The sequence below is a fragment of the Amblyomma americanum genome, chromosome 4, assembly GCF_052857255.1.
Source record: "Amblyomma americanum isolate KBUSLIRL-KWMA chromosome 4, ASM5285725v1, whole genome shotgun sequence".
NCBI classification, from domain to species: Eukaryota; Metazoa; Arthropoda; class Arachnida; order Ixodida; family Ixodidae; genus Amblyomma; species Amblyomma americanum.
The window spans coordinates 81,753,000-81,774,772 of NC_135500.1; the positions used below are offsets into that span (position 1 = coordinate 81,753,000).

The 21,773-nt window shown below is 49.5% G+C and overlaps 1 non-coding gene across 1 annotated transcript; it reads left to right on the top strand.

Moving 5' to 3' along the window:
- The first annotated feature begins 21,403 nt into the window (after positions 1-21,403).
- Positions 21,404-21,474, top strand: TRNAG-GCC (transfer RNA glycine (anticodon GCC)). Its single transcript has one exon. It is a non-coding gene; the product is annotated as a tRNA-Gly (tRNA).
- The last annotated feature ends 299 nt before the right edge of the window (positions 21,475-21,773 follow it).

Genomic DNA, 21,773 nt, shown 5'->3' on the forward strand with positions numbered 1-21,773 from the left:
AAACCTTCGCCCGATTTCGCTAACCTCATGCCTCGGAAAACTCTTAGAGCATGTTGTCTTAGCAAGACTCACAACGCACATGGCGGACAATAATCTATACCCGCATAGCATGGTGGGATTCCGCCCCCATCTGTCCGCACAGGACGCCATGCTGAAACTCACACATGACATTTTCGACCCGCTTCTGCCTGGTCACACAAAGGCAGTCTTAGCTTTGGAAATCTCCAAAGCTTTTGATCGCATCGAAGATCAGGCGATCATGACTGCCCTATCTCCACTGAATGTGGGTGCGCGCACGTACGCCTACATTCAAGCATTCCTCACTGACCGTACGGCTGAGATACATTTTGGACCTCTCTCTTCCCCCTCCTACACGCTTCAGAGTATCGGAACCCCTCAAAGGTCCGTCCTCTCCCCCTTCCTCTTTAACATCCCCCTCATCCCCCTCGCCTGAAAATTGGCAACTATCCCCCACCTTAAGCACACACTTTATGCCGACGACATCAAACTGTGGACCACCCACGGCAGTGACGGCGACATAGCGAACACCTTACAGGAAGCAGCCACCCTCACCCAAACTTATGCACAGAACACCGGACTGTCTTGTTCCCGAGAGAAGTCCGAACTGCTCCTCATCCGGCCAAAGAACCAACGCTCCCCCCGCTCCCCCATTGCCATCGAACTGAATGGGGAACCGGTACCGAAGGTTGACACCCTCCGCGTATTGGGCCTGCATATCCAGAACGATGGCAAAAACACCACCACCCTCAAGAAACTCAAGCAGGTTGCAGGCGCGATATCGCATCTCATCCGCAGAGTTTCGGGCCATCATAGAGGCATGAAGGAGCGCGACCTCTGTCGCCTCATTCATGCCTTTGTCCTCAGCCGTGTGCTCTACACTACCCCATACCTAGAACTATCCAAACACGACATAAATACTTTGGATGCCTTGATCCGCAAGGCATTCAAAGCCTTACTTCATCTTCCCCTCAACACCCCCACAGACAGATTACTAGGCCTGGGCCTCCACAACACGATCGGGGAACTCGTGGAGACCCATCGACAGGCCCAATACATAAGGCTTACACAAACCTCCACAGGCCGGTATATCCTGGACTCCCTCGGAATCAGAATACCGGCCAACGACACAACCCTCCTCCCCATTCCTCGATCCCTTCACCGAGAGCTGGTCATCAAGCCACTGCCAAAAAATATGAACCCCTCCCACCATGAGCAGCGCCGCAGAGCCCGTGCGAAGGCACTCCACCGAGTGTACGGCTCCGAGCCGGACGCCGTATGGGTGGACGCCGCCTGCACGGGTGACGAAGCAACCGCTGCCATAGTGGACTGCTCTTCATCCGCCCTCCTCACACTACCTCTCCCCCCTGACACCACCCCAGAGGCTGCAGAGGAAGCCGCCATCGCAATTGCCATCACCCGCACGGAAGCCCAGTACATTTTAACAGACTCTAAAACTGCAATTCTAAATTTTGCGCGAGGCCGAGTCCACGTCCCTGCTTTTGGCATACTGGGCTCGCCCGATGCACCCCCACCCGGCCATGTAGAGCTTATACGGGTGCCTGAGCACTCCGGGAATCCCGGAAACGAGGCCGCCAACCTTTTAGCCCGAGGTTCTTTAAACCTGGTTCAGGTGGCCTCGGATCGGGGATTCGCGAGGGAGCGAATGCACTCGTTCAGCCAGATGACGCAGGCCTACAGAGCCTCGCGCCAGCTCTACCCCCCGCCCCACTCCTCCCTAGATAAAAAACACGCAACACTCTGGCGCAAACTAGAGACACACACACTCCACTCACCCCTGACCCTAGCCCACTATCACCCCTCCATCCCCACTCCTGCCTGCACCTTGTGCCCAGAACCATTCGCCTCTTCCCTCCACATCCTCTCCCTCTGCCCGGCGGACCCTTCCCCGCGCGGCCTAGAGGACCTCAAGACCTGGGAGGACTGGGAGACCCTGCTGCGCTCGGAGGACCCGGCCGTGCAGACAATCGCCACCGGCCGGGCTGCCAGTGTTGCGGACCTTAGGGACATAAACACTTGAGTGCAGTGGGGTCGTGCGGAGGCCCAGGGGCGTGCCCCGACTTCCTCTCCAACAATAAAGTTTCTCTCTCTCTCCAATGCAATCTCTTGACCCGGATGCTCTACATTTCGGATACTTTTCCAACAAGGCCGCCGCGGTGGCTGAGTGGTTATGGCGCTCGGCTGCTGGCCCGAAAGACGCGGGTTCGATCCCGGCCGCGGAGGTCGAATTTCGATGGAGGCGAAATTCTAGAGGCCCGTGTGCTGTGCGATGTCAGTGCACGTTAAAGAACCCCAGGTGGTCGAAATTTCCGGAGCCCTCCACTACGGCGTCCCTCATAGCCTGAGTCGCTTTGGGACGTTAAACGCCCATAAACCATAAACCAAACTTTTCCAACAATCAGGATTACTTATTTCGAGCCATTAAATCAATGCGAAAAGGTGCGTTTTATGGCTGCTAACTTAAATAACTATTAAGATGCATAGATAAATAGTACCTTATACCTCCGTCCCCAGCAGAGATTTTCTGGAAAACGTGCGTTTCGCAGGCCTTAGCTCTCATACCTTGGGGTTAACTGTGTGTCAGGCTGTCTGATTTGACCTGAGATTCGCAATTTTTTTCGGCGTGCGCTGTCACGAGCAAAGCCACACACACAATACGAGCTCACTTCAAGCAAAGGGGCGTGGCCCATTTTCCCATCGGTTTTGCAAGGTTTGTGCGTTCTCCGCCGCCTTTATTCTTTCGTTAGAGGCGCCTCGTTGTCGTTACGCATCGCGGCCTCTCTTCTCCCGATTACAGCCGCCTCGGTAGACATCGCACGTTCGGCCGTCACGCTGTCAGAAGTGGCATATTTTGCCCACCGGACCACAAGGGTTTCCACTAGGCCAAGGCCAAGAAAACCAAGAACGTAGGCCAAGAAAGCTGAAAGGCGAGTTTCAAAACCTGCGAACTGCATAAAAATTTGCATAGCGGCTTCTTGACTACCTGATCACAAAGGCGTTTCCCAATAAGGCAGCCGTATTACTTAGGCGCTCTTGCGGGTCAGCGAGTATGTGAAGCTCTCGAAGCAGCATTTTGTTCAGTTATTTGCTTAATCTTAATGCCACGAAGGCATTATTACCCCTCCCCTCTCTCTACAACTTTGCGCAAGCTCCCTACGAATATTCTGGCTCCAAAGCTATCTTCTGTGCGTCAGCAAGCAAAGAAGCCGCGGCTGCGTGACGCGAACGAAATGAGTCTTTTTTCCCCAGAAGTGATTTATTTTCCTTCCTTTTCGTATCACTTCTAAATATTCTAGCCAGCGTATTCTATACACTCGCGCTATCACCAAGTCCACACAAACCCCTCCTGTACCCTCTGCCACCACACCAAAGCCACTCTCGATCATATCCTTTTCCTCTGCCCGGCGGATCCTCCCCCGCGGGGCCTGGAGCACCTTACCACTTGGGAGGCTTGGGAGACCCTACTGCGCTCCGAGGACCCGGCCAAGCAAGCCATCGCCACAGGCCGGGCTGCCAGCGTCATGAGCCTCCGGGACATGAACGTTTGAGTGCAGTTGGGCCGTGCGGGGGCCCAAGGACCTGCGCATCCTAAACTTCCCTGTATGTAATAAAGTTTCCACCACGACCACCTTCTAAAGAAACCACTACTGGAGAAAAAGGCTCCTTTCATTGCCGTCACGCAGCCACGTCAGTAAAATTCTTCACGCGTGTTTCTGGGCAACCGTATCCTATAAATTTTTTTTGCCTCTTTCGAAGACAGCAGCAGCAGGGATTAATGCTTGTCAGTCGTGTTCACTAGCGTGCGTCTTCCTGCGTGCTTTACCTCGAACGTGGTTTTACAACTAGCCCAGACTCATTGCTTAATGAGAGATCTATTGCCTTGCCCGACGAGTATCGAGTGAGACAGGAAGCAAGCGTCTCTTAGCAACTGGAGCAGACGGTTCCGCAGAAGCAATGGCTGCTCGTGTGACACGGGTGGGGCTCGATCCCGACCGCGGCGGCCGCGTTTCGATGGAGGAGAAAAGCAAAGGCGCCCTTGTGCTGTGCTATGTCAGTGCACGTTAAAGATCCGCAGGCGGTCGATATTATTCCGGAGCCCTCCACTACGGCACCTCTTTCTCTCTTCAAGAGCTGTCTGCACGCTCTGTGACAGAGCGCCTGAATCCGGCGGAGAGCGCGTGACCTAAAATTGCGATTGGAGTACACTTGCTCTTTGCCCCGCCGCGGTGGCTCAGTGGTTAGGGCGCTCGACTACTGATCCGGAGTTCCCGGGTTCGAACCCGACCGCGGCGGCTGCGTTTTTATGGAGGAAAAACGCTAAGGCGCCCGTGTGCTGTGCGATGTCAGTGCACGTTAAAGATCCCCAGGTGGTCGAAATTATTCCGGAGCCCTCCACTACAGCACCTCTCTCTTCCTTTCTTCTTTCACTCCCTCCTTTACCCTTCCCTTACGGCGCGGTTCAGGTGTCCAACGATATATGAGACAGATACTTCGCCATTTCCTTTCCCTCCAAAAACCAATTATTATTATTATTACACTTGCTTTTGCCAGAGCATGTAGGTGGCGCTCGCGAACTGCTGGGGGAAGTACCCGTCATTCCTTGCGCTTGCCTGCGCTTTTCGCGCGATTCCCTTTTGAGTCCATAGCGGCGGGCGAAGGTGATCGTCTGCTACGGAGCGCGGAGAGGAGCCGGCGCAGCGGACGCGACAAGCCGCCTGAAATTGAGGGCGCCGCTGAAAAAAAAAAACTTCACGCAAACTTCCGGTCGACTCCGCCGATTTCGGCGGAGCAGTCGGAGCAGTCCCAACTGCTCCACGGAGCAACCTCGACTCGGCAACCGCTCCCTGTCTACGATTGGAAAACGCGATCCGTGGCTCAGATCTGCGTTTGGAATACAATTGCTCCGAAAAGAGCAGAAAACATTGCTCCCGAAGTGCTCCAACTCTGCGATTGGAAGTATAACCATTTATTTTCCCTGGCAGGGACTAAGAGGAGCCGAAGCAACACAGGAAAAAATTGAAAATTGGTTTTTGAGGAAAGGAAATGGCGCAGAACCACGCGGTAAGTAATGGACACCAGAACCACGCGGTAAGTGAAGGGAAGAAGGTCGGAGTAAAAGAGGAAAGAGAGAAAGAGGTGCCGTAGTGGAGGGCTCCGGAATAAGCTCGACCGCCTGGGGATCTTTAAAGTGCACTGACAACGCACTGCACACGGGCGCCTTTGCTTTGTCTCACTCGATAGTCGTCGGGCAAGGATACCCGACAGGGATATCACTGGCAGGAATACCCGCCGCTGTGGCTCAGTGGTTAGGGCGCTCGGCTACTGATACGGAGCTCCCGGGTTCGAACCCGACCGTGGCGGCTGCGTTTTTAAGGAGGCGCCCGTGTGCTGTGCGATGTTAGTGTGCTTTAAATATCCCCAGGTGGTAGAAATTATTCCGGAGCCCTCCACTACGGCACCTCTGTCTTCTTTCACTCCCTCCTTTATCCCTTTCCTTACGGCGCGGCTCAGGTGTCTAACGATATATGAGACAGATACTGCGCCATTTCCTTTCCCCTAAAAACCAATTATTATTATTATTGCAAGGACAATGGGATTGAAAATAAGTAGTTATCAGGGGCTGATTTCGTGAGGTATCTTAGTGGATCAGTCGCTTTTGATGACTTTTCTTCATGTTCTGCAAGGAAAAATAAATTGCTAAGTTAAATTTGTCCTCGAGTAAAGCAACTTACTACGATTTAGGAGGACGTCGTCGCATCGCATCATCAGTCTACGTGTAGTCACCACGATTCAAAAGCAAACGCAAATAACTGAATTATTTTGTTGCGGCACAAGCCACTAAGGAAAAAAGTTCAGAAAATATGACCATTTGGTTTCAGACGTGTCCTCAGCTTTTCACTCCGGAGCATTGGGAGGGCGACAGATTACTTGGAAGAGAAATTTGACATTATTACGTGGAATTTTTAATGTACGGTGCAGCAACAAAACAAAGACACTTCAGAGAGTGTTGGAAAAGTGGGTGTTGACTACGCAAAAATATATATTTGGCAGGTGTGCATGCTCCGCGCTGCTTGCATACAAGAGAAACTTGGGGCCTTGTGAACAGTCTTTACGTTCAAAACAACAAAAACAGCATAATTCTACAGAATTCGGGGACCCTAATATAGTCTATAGTATCACTATCAAGGAACACCAAATAACTGCGGCCCCTTTAAAGTGCGGCAGTTGACTGGGAAACGCAGCAGTCCGTCATAACTTTTCGATTATCATATAGTCGTGGTGAGTACATCATGCATAAGATACGCTCAAAACTGCAAAAACACCAGTGCCAAGAGGGAAACAAGTATGTGCTGCCTGTTTCCAGATCAGTAGCATTATTACAGTCGCCACGCGACCGCACAGAAACCGTGCCAGACGCGTAGCGCACTGCACGCAACAGACGTGTGGGACCCAACATGCCGCTGCGAGGTGGAAGCGGCGGCGCGGGGTACTACAAAGGGTGTCCCCACCCTGAAAGCGGAGGCTAGCGGGCATCCAGGCACCCTACTACCGGTCCGACCAAAAAATCCCTGCTTCCCTCGCTAGACTGTGGGCTACGGCGCTGCAATTGATCGTCAGGGCTAACTTCCTCACAGGTTGCACTGGATTCAAGGAAACAGTGTGGCACTTCCGTTTCCGTAACCTACTGGTATGTTTCTTGAAAAAAAAAAAATCTCCCGCTTGAAATGCATACTGAGTTGATGGACCATGCATGTTTCTTGTTTTACCCTCGCGCGATAGTGTTTGGACGCTAAGAAACTGACGTGACGCATCAATGCCGTTTGCGCAACAAATCTGTTTTGTTTGGCCAGTCCATGTGCCCTCTTCAATTTCCCCGCCCTTGGAGTGCGTGAAAACGAACAAAATTGAGCAGAAAACGGGAGAGACAACGTGGAGGCTGCCGTCGATGCATGCAGGATGTGGTGGTAGCGCTTACCCGGAAATGCATACCTAAAAATAACTCCGACCAGGAAACTGCAAAAGAAAGCAAACAGCAGCCGAACGAACAAACACATAAAAACAGGAGAGCTCTCCAAGCTTCGAGGTCACGGCTACCTCGTATCAGGAGTTGGTATCAGAAAGGAGTGTTTTAAATAGAGCCTGCCTTGTGTTACATAAGGGGAATACGCACTGCGTCGGCTGTAATCGCATAAAGTATTCGCAGACACGAGAACTGGAATGTAGCCCATAGAACAAAGATATCTTTAAGGAAGAACGACCACAAAACCTTTAATGTTTTCACATGAGTGATGAATTTTAGCATACGTACAGCCTTCCTGATTTTTAATAACATAGCGCGAGCGTCGACCAAACTGCTGGTCAGTGTGCAACACAGCGAGAGTTCGTGCACGAAGTGAAAGCGTCGTCTGCTAGGCTGTTCCATTCACGAGGAGACACGCCCTGTCACAATATCTGTTCGCAAAAAACCGGGCAGTAGCAGAGCACTTGTGCGTCACCAGATTGCGACACTGAGACGTTGGAAAGCTGAGATGCTTTATTCGATCATACCGTCTAGAAACAGAATGACTAATTAAAGAGCTGGTTGCGGCCCCTTTTATCGTGTTCCCATCTAGCAGAGGGTTGCTCAAATCAGAAGGATCGTATTCCAGGCAATGATTTCCACGTGCTGCTGTATTTCTTTTCTTTTCTTCTTTCTTAACTCTGCCTCGCCAACGCGGCTTCCCGTATTAGGAAAAAAAATTGGCTGTGGTTTAGCTCTGGTTAACCCTAGTCGAATTGCGAAAGCTTCGTTTCCTCGGCACGTCGTCTACGCAGCGTCTCATTCCGACGCCCTCGAGAACTCAAACCGGTCTCTTCGCAGTTGAAGAGTCACTCCGGGACGTGGCACGACTTCTAGCCGCATCTTCGTTACGACGCTTCTCGAGTCGTGCGGCGCGTTCTTCTGGCGTCCCTAGAGCACGTTGTCTGTTCCTCGCTTTGTTCTGTCGTTGTTGCATCTCTTTCGCGCTCTCCATAATGACTAGAATGCACTGAGGCGAAGCGCATATATATATAAACCCCCCGCGAGGCGACACCTCCTCAACCTCTACCCCAGCGGAGCACATCAGGTGCGGTATTACGGAACTGTCAATTAGAAAAGTTGTCAAAAACTTGTCAAAAAGGCGTCAATTAGCCTCGCTCCTATTGGTCGGTCGTGGCCGGCAGCCATTTTGCTTTTTTTGCGTCATGGGTGGCTGTATATTACGTCATGATGTGGCAGAGGTGGTGACGATGCACACCTAATTATGCAGGCGCTAATTGACAGTTTTTTTTGTGACATCCTCGAGGCAGTCAACTTGACCGTTTCGTTTTTGACAGAAAATGGTGGCGGTGTACGCGGCGATACGAGTGAGGCGGCTGCGCCGGCACGAGCAAGGGCGAGGGAGAGCGCACGAAGACATATTTGATTATGCTTGACTTGCCGGACAAGCTGTTTCGATGCCATTTTCGACTGGAGAAGCAGATAGTGGAGTGGCTATGCGACGAAGTCGCCGATTAACTGGGAGGTTTGCGTGCGAGCGCGTTGTCGGTGTGGCGGCAGGTGCTGTGTGCACTGCGGTGCTTTGCCATGAGCGGCTTTCAAGCTGCCGTTGGTAACGAGGGGCACGTGGGCATCGCACAACCGATGGTAAGTAAGTGCGTGCGGCCGGTGTTGGAGGCAGTCTGCTAACTTAGTGCGCAGAAGGGGTGGGTTCCCGCGGTCACCTCTGTGCCACATAAATAAAACACGCTTATGCTGGCAAAGCAAATACCACTTCGTGGTCGTCTTCTGTTTCCCAAGGGAAAAGAAACAGACAACCGCACATCACGTACTGCAACACCTCACCTTTTAGCATTTTTGTCATCGATCGAAAGAGCCGAACAACACAGACTTCAGCAAGTTATCTTCGTCGATTTCGTACCAACGCTTCTTGCAAGTTCGCTCGGTAGGCACGTAGCCTTCACTACATTCGTCAAATTTTTCTGCGCCCTTAGGTCATTTGCACAGTAGCTTGATTTCAGACTGCGCGTAATAACACGGCGTGGAAACGGCTGCTTTCGTGCAAAACGGCTTGACGTTTTACCGCATCCCCGCGGCAGCAAAAGTTACCCACCAGCAAATTTAATAGCGCAACTTCGAACACTTTTTGTTTTGCTTAATATTTTCCAACTTTAAACACAATGCTTTGACAAAATAAAAAATTAGTTATTTTTGTCGTTGCGCATTTCTTAAGTCTTTTTACTAAAATTTAGCAGACGGCCCCTCACACTGAAAAAAGATGCTCTCGGGGCACCGTCTTGCTGTAATTGGCTGATTCCTCGTGGCGTCAAGGGGTGACGTCTCTTCGTTTCGTCATGTTGACGTCACTGTCAATAGCTTTTGACAGAATTTGACAGTTACGTAATACGGCCCCTGGTGGAGCGAGCGGCGACGGCAGCAGCGTCGACTGCGGCGCCATCTGTTGGAGCGCGGCTGCGGCGTTGCTAGGCAACGGCAGCTCAAGGTCTTTCGTGTGCCACGGCATACGGCTGAAGTGCGACCACGCGACGCGCCGAGCTGGCTGACTAGCTGGTTAGTGTTTTGCTTAGGTATCCGTCGGTAATATTTGAACGTATCGACGCTAGGTACTGCTTTTGAAAGGTGATATACGCAAATGATTCACTAAGAGCCCAGTATTTCTACCGATTTGATTGAACAATCACCTATATTCTTGCGTGTGTACTTCCAAAACTTGTTTACTCTGGCTGGAACCATCACCAGTGGCTAGCCACTACTGAGTATGCGCGAGAAGTGACTACGACGGGAACAAAATTGATCAAAGTATAAATCGTGCATTGATCTCCGCAATACCTGCCCTATAGTCGTTTGCATAATGAAAATAGACAGCCTATACTCGCACGGCTTGTGTTCGCGTTATAGGATTGAAATAAAAAACAACTCTCATTGTCTATTACGGTTGCCATCTCTTTGTAAAAGGACGCTAGCTTATGAATATAGAAGCACACAGCCTTGGTTAGTAAAAACGTGCAGGACAGATTATGGACGACAAATGATAAACAGATTGCTACCACACTTGTTAAATATCTGTTACAGAAACGGTATCACTCCCGAGTTAACTTCAAAAAGAGAACTGAAATTACTGTTCATAGAAAACAATTCCTTCATATGATGGGGTATTTCTAGCATTTTGCATATGTACGCTGTACCTTTCCTTGAGCAACGCTTTTCTGTTCATGCGCATTGTTTTCTCCGTCTCTTTCCTTTACTTATGTAACGTTCTTGTTTTTTCGGGCTTTTTTGGTATGTACTTTCGCTTATCACCGGCGTATCATACAGTTTAATTAGAATTGTTTTGTTTATTTTCCTTGTACAAGCCGATCTGACTTTGTAAACAAAGCATTTCTGTATTTTGATTTGTGTCGTTATTATGCCGCTCTGCCATTATTTTATTTTATTTTTTTTCCTTGTCCTCTCTTTTGTTTCTTGAATTTTTTGTAATCTGGGGAGCTGGGAACTAGTCAAGCTGAATTTTCAGCTTTTTTTCCCGCACTCCCTCACTTCATGAGTAAAATAAAGAATTTATTTATTATTATTATTATTAAATGGGAGGGTGACTTATCGGTATTTTTTAACAGCCTGCGCTATATGAGCAATTATCCTCTGTAGTTCTATCTCATAACGAGCATGCCCGTGTTGTTCCGCGCCCTTATCGGCGGCGGAGAGCGCGACTCGCATAGACGAGCCCCCATTGTCCGCAAGGTCAGTGCGCATGCGGTACCAAAGAGCGCGGGCTCCCCCCGAGACCGGCCGTGGCCGGGGCAAGCCACAGCCGCGCATTTCGACGGCATCGTCCCCCCGTGTACCAACACCCGTGTACACGCTGTAGACAGCGCAGGGGCGACGAACTTAAAGCTCCCCGATGTTTCTTTGTTGGTAGGATTGAAAGTTTGTCTCCCTCCCAACCCCTCCTCCCGTCTCCTATCCGGCCTTTCTTTTCACATTTTTGGGCACGGTGTGTCCATTTTTTTTCGCTGCTTTCTTGGTATGGTCTGAACCACTGCGCTCGCCCCCACGAAAGTCTGAAGCGGAATGGGAAGTGTCGCCCCTAGCGTTTTTCTTATTAGTTTTCGCTCGCTTTCTTTGTTTCTTTCTAGTTTTTGTGGCAGGCGAAAAGCTTACAATGCTCACAGACATAATATCGTGGATGCATTTCGCGAGTATAAAGGAACAAGATTCGAACTGGACGCCCATACAAACAGAAAGGTAGCGCCCAATCCGGATGCCACCTCGTAAAAGGCCGCTGCGTTGCAACACCATCGCCTAACCACCAGCTCGAAGCGAGCATTTGTGGACACGGTTAAATATTAAATATTTCTATTTCGCCGACCTCTTTGGGCGTTAGGAAGTCACAATGTCCCTTGCTCTGCATAATAATAATAAAGATTGCATGCTTTATCTCTGTCGCAGGGCCCCTTCAACCACATTCTGAGAGAAGAAAATGCGACAGCATTTAATCTTATGTTCTCTAATGTTTCTTGCAATTTTCCCGCCAAAGCTACGGGTGGAGCCGGTTCTATTGCTCTTGTATGGTATGCATGCGTCATCACCTTCTGGAATGTTTGAGTACGTATACCTTCCATTAGATTATACTAATCCGATACACTAACCCACCTTCATCCATTATCGGGGGTGGAGGTCATATCGATCGCATTTGTAGATCGCGGGGAGTCCTTATACCACTACTGGGGCAATGGTGCAGCGGTTAAGCGATGCGCCACTGCCCCGGCAGGAGGCTATAACAGCTGCCGCACCGGTGGGGCTTGAGAGACTTGATCTTCCCGCGAGCTCCCGTAAGGGTCATGCACAGCTCCACGGTGGGCAGGGGAAAACTGCATTGAATTTGGCAACGGGAGGCCGTTTGCCCACAATACAGTGAGCAGGATGCGATGACGTCACAAGATCGCGTGGCCTCTCTCCACCAATCACGCCACTTCAGAGGGGGGGGGGGGGGGATTTCAAATTTCATGGTGCTCTTTTATTGTTCATTTGGGGTCACCTGACCCTGATGACGCCATCAGGGAGATGACAAATCGGAATTTCGTTACGGAACGGCGCGAAATGTTTTTGAGACAACAGCCTGAATGCTATCCCATCAAAAACACAACGTTGTTCATAAAATTCGCCGATTGGTTGACACAGTGCGGTCACATGGTCACGTGACATGACCGAGGCTTATGGGTCGAAGAGGTGTGACGTCTCGAGACCACGTGGCAGGACCGAGCTTGCAGGTGCGTTGACAGTCGGCAGATGCGCTGGTCACGTGACATGGCCGAGCGTAGCGACGCGCTCCGCGGCAGTTGGCAGCTGCGCTTGGTTGTCTGCAGACATGTCCAGACAGCTGAAGCCAGAGTCAACGCCGGGTGTGTCTACCGTGGTGGAAAATCCCCACAAGCCGATACGACGACCACGGAAGTATTCCGCTGAAGATGGAACATCGGCGGCTGCACACGTTCAGTGCATGCGGCGAGCAGTGACGGCGGAGAAGGACAGGCAGGCCTATAGTGTCATCACATTCTCAACACGTAATGTAATTGTCCCCTAAATTTTCATATATCGCCTCCACTGGTATCAGCAGCTGAACGCCAAAGCCACTGAACCACCACGGCGAATTAAACTGTGGTAGTCGAGATCGAATTTAATGTGCAGGTCGGAGAGGACAGGCTTGACCGCAATTCACTTCAAAGTGGCGGAAATTAGTGGACTTCACCGCTTTGAATGTCATCATCATCATCAGCCTGACTACACCCACTGCAGGGATACAGCCTCTCCCATGTCTCTCCGATTAACCCTGTCCTGTGCCAGCTGCGGCCGCCGTATCCCTGCAGACTTCTTAATCTCATCCGCCCACCTAACTTGATACGCTTGCCTTCTCTTGGAATCCACTCCGTTATCCTTAAGGACCAGCGGTTATCTTGCCTTCGCATTACATGCCCTGCCAGAACTAATTTCTTTCTCTTGATTTCGACCAGGATGTCATTAACCACCGTTTGTTTTCTCACCCACTCTTCCTGTTGTTACAACCCTGCCGGAGACACGACGTTTGACCATCCGTTGATCCCACAAAAAAGGATGCCTGGCTGTGAAAGTACCTGCGGAGATTTTTCCATGCTCTTCGGGGAGGGGGGAATGGCCTTCCCTTTGACAGATGACAGGGTAATGGGGAACCGGTGTCTTCAAGTAATTAACCGTGTCCGACAGGAGCCGGCCCGACCGGAGAGGGCTTGCAGCAGGTGACCCGCGGAGCCGCACGAATCACCTGTGTGCCGCTTGCAATACTGTCGCACCACAGTGGGAAAGAGTGCGGACTAGCGATTCCTCCTCACCTGTTCCCAGGGTGGACTCTGCAACGAGTGCCTCCACTTGCTACGTGCTGTGCAACTTGTCCCATCTTGTGGAAATGTGCCATGTAACGTATTGGCCACCGGCTGGTGAAGGGATGAACTTTAGGGGATTTATGGAGCGTGCCGAGTGAGAGCGAACGCTCTGGGCCCTGGCGACAAGGCTCATCCAGTCGCTCGACGCATGAACTGTTGAATTTTGACTGCTTGATTTTCTTCATAATGTAAATAGGTTTCTTCAAAGTTCCAGTAAACCCGCTTTTTATCGTTTTCCCAAACATCAAGTTCCATATTTCGTCAGCCTGAAGGCTCAGACACACTACCCAACGGAGTCCGGATTCGAGGTAGCCCCTGCGTCCACGACGCTGTCTCTTAACGTATACGCCTATCATTTTCCTTGCCATCCCTCGCAACGTGGTCCTCAATTTAAGTTGAAATCTTTTCGTTAGCCTCCATGTTTCTGCCCAATAGGTGAGTACCGGTAAGATACGGCTGTTGTATACTTTCCTCTATAAGGATATTTTATAAACCGCCATTCACGATCTGAGTGTACCTGCCAAATGCACTCAACACTACTCTTATTCATCTGGTTATTTTCTTCTGATGATCCGGATCAGAGGCCACTACCTGCCTTGAGTAGACGTATTGCTCCAGCACCTCGCTACCTGTTGTGAACTGCTTTTTCCTTGATCCTTGAGAGACTATTGAACATTGCTTTGGTCTTCTGCATGTTATTTCTAAGACCTACTGTTCTGCTCTGCCAGTATAATTCGTTGATTATGCTTTGCAGCTCATCTCTCGAGTGACTTAGCGAGGAATGTCATCAGCAAGTCGCATATTAGGTATTCTCATTAACTCTTATCCCAAGCTGTTCCTAATCCAGGCCTCAGAACACCTCCTGTAAACAGGCGGTGAATAGCATTGGCGAGATCATATCTCTTTGCCTGACACCCTTTCTTGTTGCAATTTTATTGCTGACTTTATGGAGGACTATGGTTGCTGTGCAGTCGTTACAGTTATCTTAAAGTATTTTCACATAACTCTGTTCTACACCCTGATTGCGAAATGCATACAAGCATGAATGTACATACTTTGCATGCATTGGCGGAAAAGTTTAGGTTCAATTTTCTCAGGAGTTGATTTTTTTTTTCTGCCGGACAAACGGTAATATACATTTCCATTCCAAAAACCTTTATTTCCACCAGAGAAGAGGCTCCCCTACTCCCCATCTCTGGCACGCAGGCCTAGGGGTGGGGGCCGGGAGCCTCGCATCTAAAGGCAGGCATAGAGTTCTTGGTCTCTTGCGGCCTCCAGTGCCAGGTGAATGACTTTTTTCTGCACGGCGGGGTCCGCGCTTTGCAGAAGGGTTTCCCAGGCTTCCTTGCTATTTATTCCTTCTTTAATCCCTGGGGAGTGTGTACATTCCCAAATGATGTGATCTAGGGTCCCCCTAATCTCACATTTTTTGCATTTTTCCTCTATTTCCTTTTCCCTAAATACGTGTGATGCCCACACCGGGTTTATGAAGTTCCCAGCTTGTAGTCTACGCCATGTTGTAGCTTCTTTATTCCCTAGTGTTTTGTCCGGCGGAGGGAAAATCCTCCTTTGACTTCTATAGCTCTCTATTATTTCTGCATAGCTGATCAGTCTCTCAATATACATGGGTTGCACGTGACGTCAGTTCCGGCTTGAAAATCGCACGTGTGCCATCTTTAAGAACGACCGCGTCTGGTTGCAGGCTTACCGCCTACCGCCGCGCCTGAGCTTGATGTCGTTCGGTTTATCTTTGCGGCATGGCGAAAGAAAATTTGCACGCGCTTTGTCCATCATACTCTGAAGAGTTCGAAGGACCGACTCGGGCACGTTACAGAGCGAAGAACGAAATGTGTGACGGCATCGACCCTTATGAACTGTGCATCGGCAAGGACGCTACGCCGAACGTCGACTTGCTGCCCACCGTGACGCACCCTGACATCGTCAATTACTTGTTGCAACAGATGAAGGCGTACAAATCCTTAGAAGGCCATAATTATTTTACGAGCGGATGGGCCAAGAGCATCGCAGCAAAGCAGCTGGCATCAGAGCGTGTCATCATTTTGAGCGAGGTTAGTTGACAGCGCTCTTTCACATATAATGGTCGATCATTAAGCTCCGTATTTCTTCTAATTTCTCCACATTTACGTTTTGTGTTCCTGTAAAGAGTCTTTGATTTTTTATTTTTTTGTTGTTATTGAGCGAAACCATTTTGCTGCTTATGTGCACGCGTACGGCGGCAACTTGAGAACAAATGAGCAAGTGGTTAGAAAATGGTGCATAAATTGTTAACATATGACCAGCGAAAAATCATTACTTTCACAACTGTTAGAAAAATTACTTTCACAACTTCTTGCTTTAGAGCGGGCTTTTCTGAACCTTTTAAAGCGCAAGTGAAACCATGTTGCTTCTGCCACATTTTGTGGATAAAGTGGCGTAGAACCGCACAACAAACTGTTGCCGGCGCTCAGCAAAGTGGTCGTTTGAAAAAGAGTATTTTCTAAGCTCATTTTATTCGACATTTCACATTTAATAATAATTGGTAATTGGTTTTTGGGGAAAAGAAATGGCGCAGTATCTGTCTCTTACATCGTTGGACACCTGAACCGCGCCGTAATGGAAGGGATAAAGGAAAAAGTGAAGGAAGAAAGGAAGAAGAGGTGCCGTAGTGGAGGGGTCCGGAAAAATTTCGACCACCTGGGGATCTTTAACATGCACTGACATCGCACAGCACACGGACTCCTTAGCGTTTTGCCTCCATATTAACGCAGCCGCCGCGGTCGGGTTCGAAATCGGGAACTCCGGATCAGGAGCCGAGCGCCCTAACCACTGAGCAACCGCGGCGGGCACATTTCACTTTTCAAAAACAGTATTGGCGGAAATCAGTTTATTTGCCATTTCACATTTCAAAACTGTATTTGCTGAAATAATTTCGCTTGACATTTCAGGTCAACCACACTCAGCGCCTGCGGGAGCTTTCCTTAAAGTGTGGATTCTTGCCAAAGCAAATGGAACTGTCGAGACAGCGCATTGCACGTGCGTGGCAGGTGTAGGCGAAGCATGCTCGCATGCTGCTGCTACACTTTTTGCCGTAGCTGTGAGGCTGAGGGACTCCGCTACTTGTACCGAAAAGAAAAATACATGGCTGCCAGCTCGTAGCCGGAATGTTGAATTCCGAAGGCTAAGGGAGACTGACTTTTCTTCGGCGAAAGCAAGGAAGAAAAAGATGGAACATTATAAGCAGTGATATTACTGGAGATGTAGCCCCATTCATCACATATGTTGCGGAAAATCCCAGCTGCGACAGAGGCAGAGCTAGAGCAGTGCTTTTCAGCAATAGCAGATGCAGGAGTGACGCCAGCGTTGTTTACTCTGCATTAAAAATATAACTCTCTTTTTCATCCACCACGAGCAAAAGAGCCTTTACTTCTTCTGTGTCAAGAGGCCGCCTCTGAGGATTTTCCTGCTCTGGTGAGCCGAAAACGAAGAGTTCTTGAAAGAAATGGCCATGACAGAAGACATGGTGCAGCATGTCGAAGCCGTTACAACAGAGCAGTCAAAATGTGCAAATTGGTTTGTATTTAGATCTGGACGAGTAACAGCTTCAGTTATGAAGACTGTGTGTAGGACAAACGTGGACCACCCGTCAATAATCTTGTTGAGAAGAATCTGCTACCTAGAGAAAAACAAGTTTTCATCTCAAGCCACAGAATGGGGACTCAAGCATGAAAGTGCGGCCCTCTCCACGTACCAAGCAAATGCAGTGCAACGCCACAACAATGTGACACTGAGAAGGGCCGGCGTTTGTTTAAGTGCCAAATATCCCCATCTTGCAGCATCCACAGATGCTATTGTCAGCTGTCTATTCTGCGGTGAAGCCATTGTTGAAGTAAAATGTCCTTACTCACTCGCAGTAAAAGGACTAGAAGCAGCATTGAGCAACAAAGATTTCTTTCTGGAGGCTAGTCCAGAAGGACGTCGCTTAAAGAGGACGCATGAGTATATCTACCAAGTCCAAACACAGCTGGCGATGTGTGCGGTGAAATACTGCGACTTTGTCGTTTGAACGCCAACCTCTGTATATATTCGAAGAAAAATGGAAGATTGTGCATTCTTTCAAGGAATTCTGGAATTGGCAGCACGATTTTTCACACATGTTGTGCTACCTGAAATGTTTTCACAATACTTCACCCGAAAAGATACATCAATGGCTGGCACTAGTGCTCAGAGATCTGTGTACTGCTACTGTCGAGGCCCAGAAACAGGAATAATGGTGGCATGTGTTGGGGAGTACTGCCCATACAAATGGTTTCACCACTGTTGCATTGGAATGAAGCGGGCACCAAAGCAGAAGCACTGGTATTGCGCAGATTGTGCTAACCTGAAGAAAGCGTAGCAGAGTCCCTGGAACACAAGCCCCAAGCTTTCATTAAACAGTTACCATGAGTTGTTCTTTGTCAGCAATTGCAGAAGATACTTCAAATCAGACTTGTAGCTAATGAGGGATTTATTGCATGGCGACAAGCTCCCATCACCTACATACGAATGGTATGGCAAAGATCACACGTGGAAAAGGAAGAAATAAAGAAGTTTGGCCACGTAACCAGTGACTGCTACAATGCTTTCCTCGAGTGGCGCTATGCATCTCGAGATCTTGTCTTGTGATCTGCTGTGCAATGTCTGTTGGAACACACACCCAAACAGGTCATACTCATCCGTCACACATGTGGGGACCAAGCAAACTATGCTATGCCCGAGTACAAGCTAGGCGAACGACAGAAGGATTGAAAAACAACTGTAATACCCCTGTCACACGGGACTTCTTCTCGGCCTTTGCCGTAAAGTTGTCTTACTGCACTAAAGGAGGAAAACCGAAAAGGAGCAGCGACGCTGCTACACGGCAAATCTAAAGGAGCTAGAACGCGGCCTCCGTGAATGCCAAAAGTCACCGCTGTGTGTGAAGCGGCGCTAGTAACATTATGAAATTAAAGCAGACGGTAACACTTCAGCTAAGAGTGCTTTCGTTTATGTTGGAAAAAGTAGCTATCACGATAATAAACGAGCGTTCTGACGGTGAGAAACGGATATTTTGAAACAAAGTTGTTGTTTTTTTCATCGTTCTAGGTCCGACCACGGTAGGCGCACTTTTCCGTTCGGCTCCTCGTCGTGTTCGAGAAGCGTGCTTTGTTGCTTGTGTCTTTGTGCACACAAGCAAACTCAAAACACGCACACAACAAAGAGCAAACGAAGAAAAAACAGCAAAGCGAGATGCGCAAGCACGTGTGTGTCGATGCGGCTGCTGAAAAGCGTTCAAGTCCTTTCTTAGCAGTGCGGATGTCTTTAGTCATAGCCTCCTCTACGGTTAAGTGCACTGTAACGCAAAATTAACCATTAAATAAGATAAATTAGATATTTTTTACGGTTTCAAAATTAAAATTGCGTCAATTTTTTATTTTTTGAGCTCGCTAGCTGGCGCTGCCGTCTGGGTTGCTCCTTTAAGCAACTTTAAGGCCGCTGACGGCCGCCTTTATTGCTACGGACCTTTATCGCAAAGGTCTCGACGCTTTGGCGTGTAGATGCGCGTCACGCGCCTTTGGGGCAAAGGACCTTAATTTCTAATGCCTTACAAGTGCCCGTGTGACAGGGTTATAACTCTCAATGTTAACGGCCATGTCATTGCCTATCGTGCATCTAATCGTTTTTTAGGAATTGTTATAGATCGGAATTTACCATGGAGCCCGCATTGCAGCATTGTAAAGAAAAACTAATCTCTATCACACACCTGCTCAGATTTCTTGGCGGAAAATCATGGGGATTGTCGATTCTGTCAATGCTGCTACTCTACAGAGCACTCTTTTTGGGAATTTTGCAGTATAGTGCACCAGTGCTTTCACGCACATGCAAGAAAAATTGGTGTGCCCTGCAAGCTATACAAGGTCAGGCACTTCGCACATGCCTGGGTCTCCCTCGCAGCGCGTCAACAGTTGCTACCATTGCAATCGACCAGGACTACCCACTCTCGACGTATATAACCCTTGAAACCCTGCGGATCTACATACAGCATCTAACAAGGAATCCACAACACCACCTTGTGTCAGTGGCGAATCAAAGACCACAGGCAGCGTTTTCAAAGGTTATAGCAGCCTACCAGTCGTCCATCCCATCGCAGTTCACCCCGGCAGCACGGCCTTCCTCTGCGCTGTGGTGTCTGCGGGAGCCATGCGTGCGCCTTACAATTCCGGGCATAACGAAAAAATCGAACTTATCGACACCGGCCATTAAACAGTTGACACTCTGCCTACTCCACGCCGCATATAGTGACCGCACTCATGTGTATACAGATGGTTCGGTCTCAGGTACAAGTTCAACCTACGCCGGGGCTATTCCTGCGAGACAGACCAGTATTATTCAGCAAACTTCGCATCAGACACCACCGGGACAGAATTGGCCGCTCTTCGTGCGACTCTGCAGTACATCGGTGCACAAACACCCCATAAATGGGCTGTGTTCTGTGACTCAAAAGCAGCCTTACAGTGTCTTAATCCTACTTTATGCCTTGGCGATCACGATAAACTCGTAGCTGAATTAAGATATCTCCAACACCAGGCGCCAGAAGAGGGTCATGACATCGTCTTCCAGTGGATGCCGGGACACTATGGCATTGTTGGAAACGACGCAGCTGACGCTGCAGCTCGAGCGGCTCACGGCAGTGCCAACATTGTCCAGATACCGTCGACAAGAGCCGACGCAGCAAGACATCTGCGAATGCTTGGCAGAAGAGAGCTTTTAGCGTCATGGTCCTCTACTAGCAACTCCACATGCCGTCTGCACCGCCTAGACCCCTTACTCCGACACAGTCCTCCATCCGGCCTCTCCCGCTGCGATGCTACGCTGTTGTGTCGCCTGTGGCTGGGAGTGGCGTTCACAAATGCCTACTCCCACTTAATCGCAATGGCATACTCTCCTGCGTGTGAGATGTGTGGGTGCGCCGAAACTATAGAACATCTTCTTTGTAACTGCTCTCAGTTTCAGCGCGAGCGTGCACTCCTGGCTGCAACACTCCGCCGTTTACATCCTCGGCCCCTTAGTGAAGCCAATATTCTGGGTCCTTGGAGTAAGCCTTCATCGCAGAGAACAGCTTTGAAGGCACTTTTAAAGTTCTTGAAGGACTCAGGACTGAGTGCAAGATAGTGAACAATCAGTGTGTGCCCTGTGTACCCTACACAAGTAACGGCCAACGGACACGTGGAAAAGTGATCATATCCCTTTGTTCCCTCCCTTTTCTATCTCTCCCTCGGTTCCCCTTCCCACGTGTAGGGTCTCCGCACGAATGGGCTGATTTTCCACAGCATACGGCCAATCCGCCACGTGGAACTTTTTTTTTTGTGAGGGGTCCGAGGTACTTCAGGTGCTTCCTAGTATCGAACGTACCTGCTGGCGACTTGTATTGAAGACCCTCCAAGGACGAAATAGCATGGCGCTGAGAACACAACAAAATAACAGATAAATGAAATAGTGTGATAAAATCACCCCTATACGATCTAGCAAAGCCTAAGCGTCTCTTGCCAGCGAAGAACTTGCACTGTGCAATGGTGCCTTTTCTTGGCACGTACGGAATAAAGGGTAAGGATTAACGGCGAAACACCAATAACACCTGCGCGCTGCTCACAGTTACGTATTATTTTTTACCTCTCTCATGCTACATGCAGCGGCACAGGACAATGCGTTGAGTTCTTTGAGTAACATGCTACCGGCGGGTTGCGTTGAATGAACACATCGGTGCAGCCGTTGCCGCCGGACAAAGAGCCGCACCTCCGCAGCTGGCGCTCGCCGCTGCGCTGACCTATATGTATAGATATTGCGCAAGAACGCTCGCTATGTATAGAATACGCTTAGGCGTCCTCTGTTGTCGGCGTCGGTGGTTCAGTGGTAGAATACTCGCCTGCCACGCGGGTGGCCCGGGTTCGATTCCCGGCCGACGCAGCTTTTTTTTTTTTTTCTTTTTTAGCTTTCATTAGGCTTGAGCATGGTACTTCTAACCACTGGCGCGAATTGCCCTCACGTATTCGAATCACGATAATTAGAGCCGGAGGGGGGCTGAAATTGCTTCTAATTGTTCGGAGGTCGAATTCAAGGGACGCCATTCGGCACGAGGGGCTGATGGATTACGTAGCGTTAGTAGCAGCATTAGAGCAGGTGTGAGGCGGGGAAATTAAAGACCCTGAAATTTGAGGAGCTTTAGGGGAAGTAAGCAAGCAACGAATACTTTGCAACGTACGTAG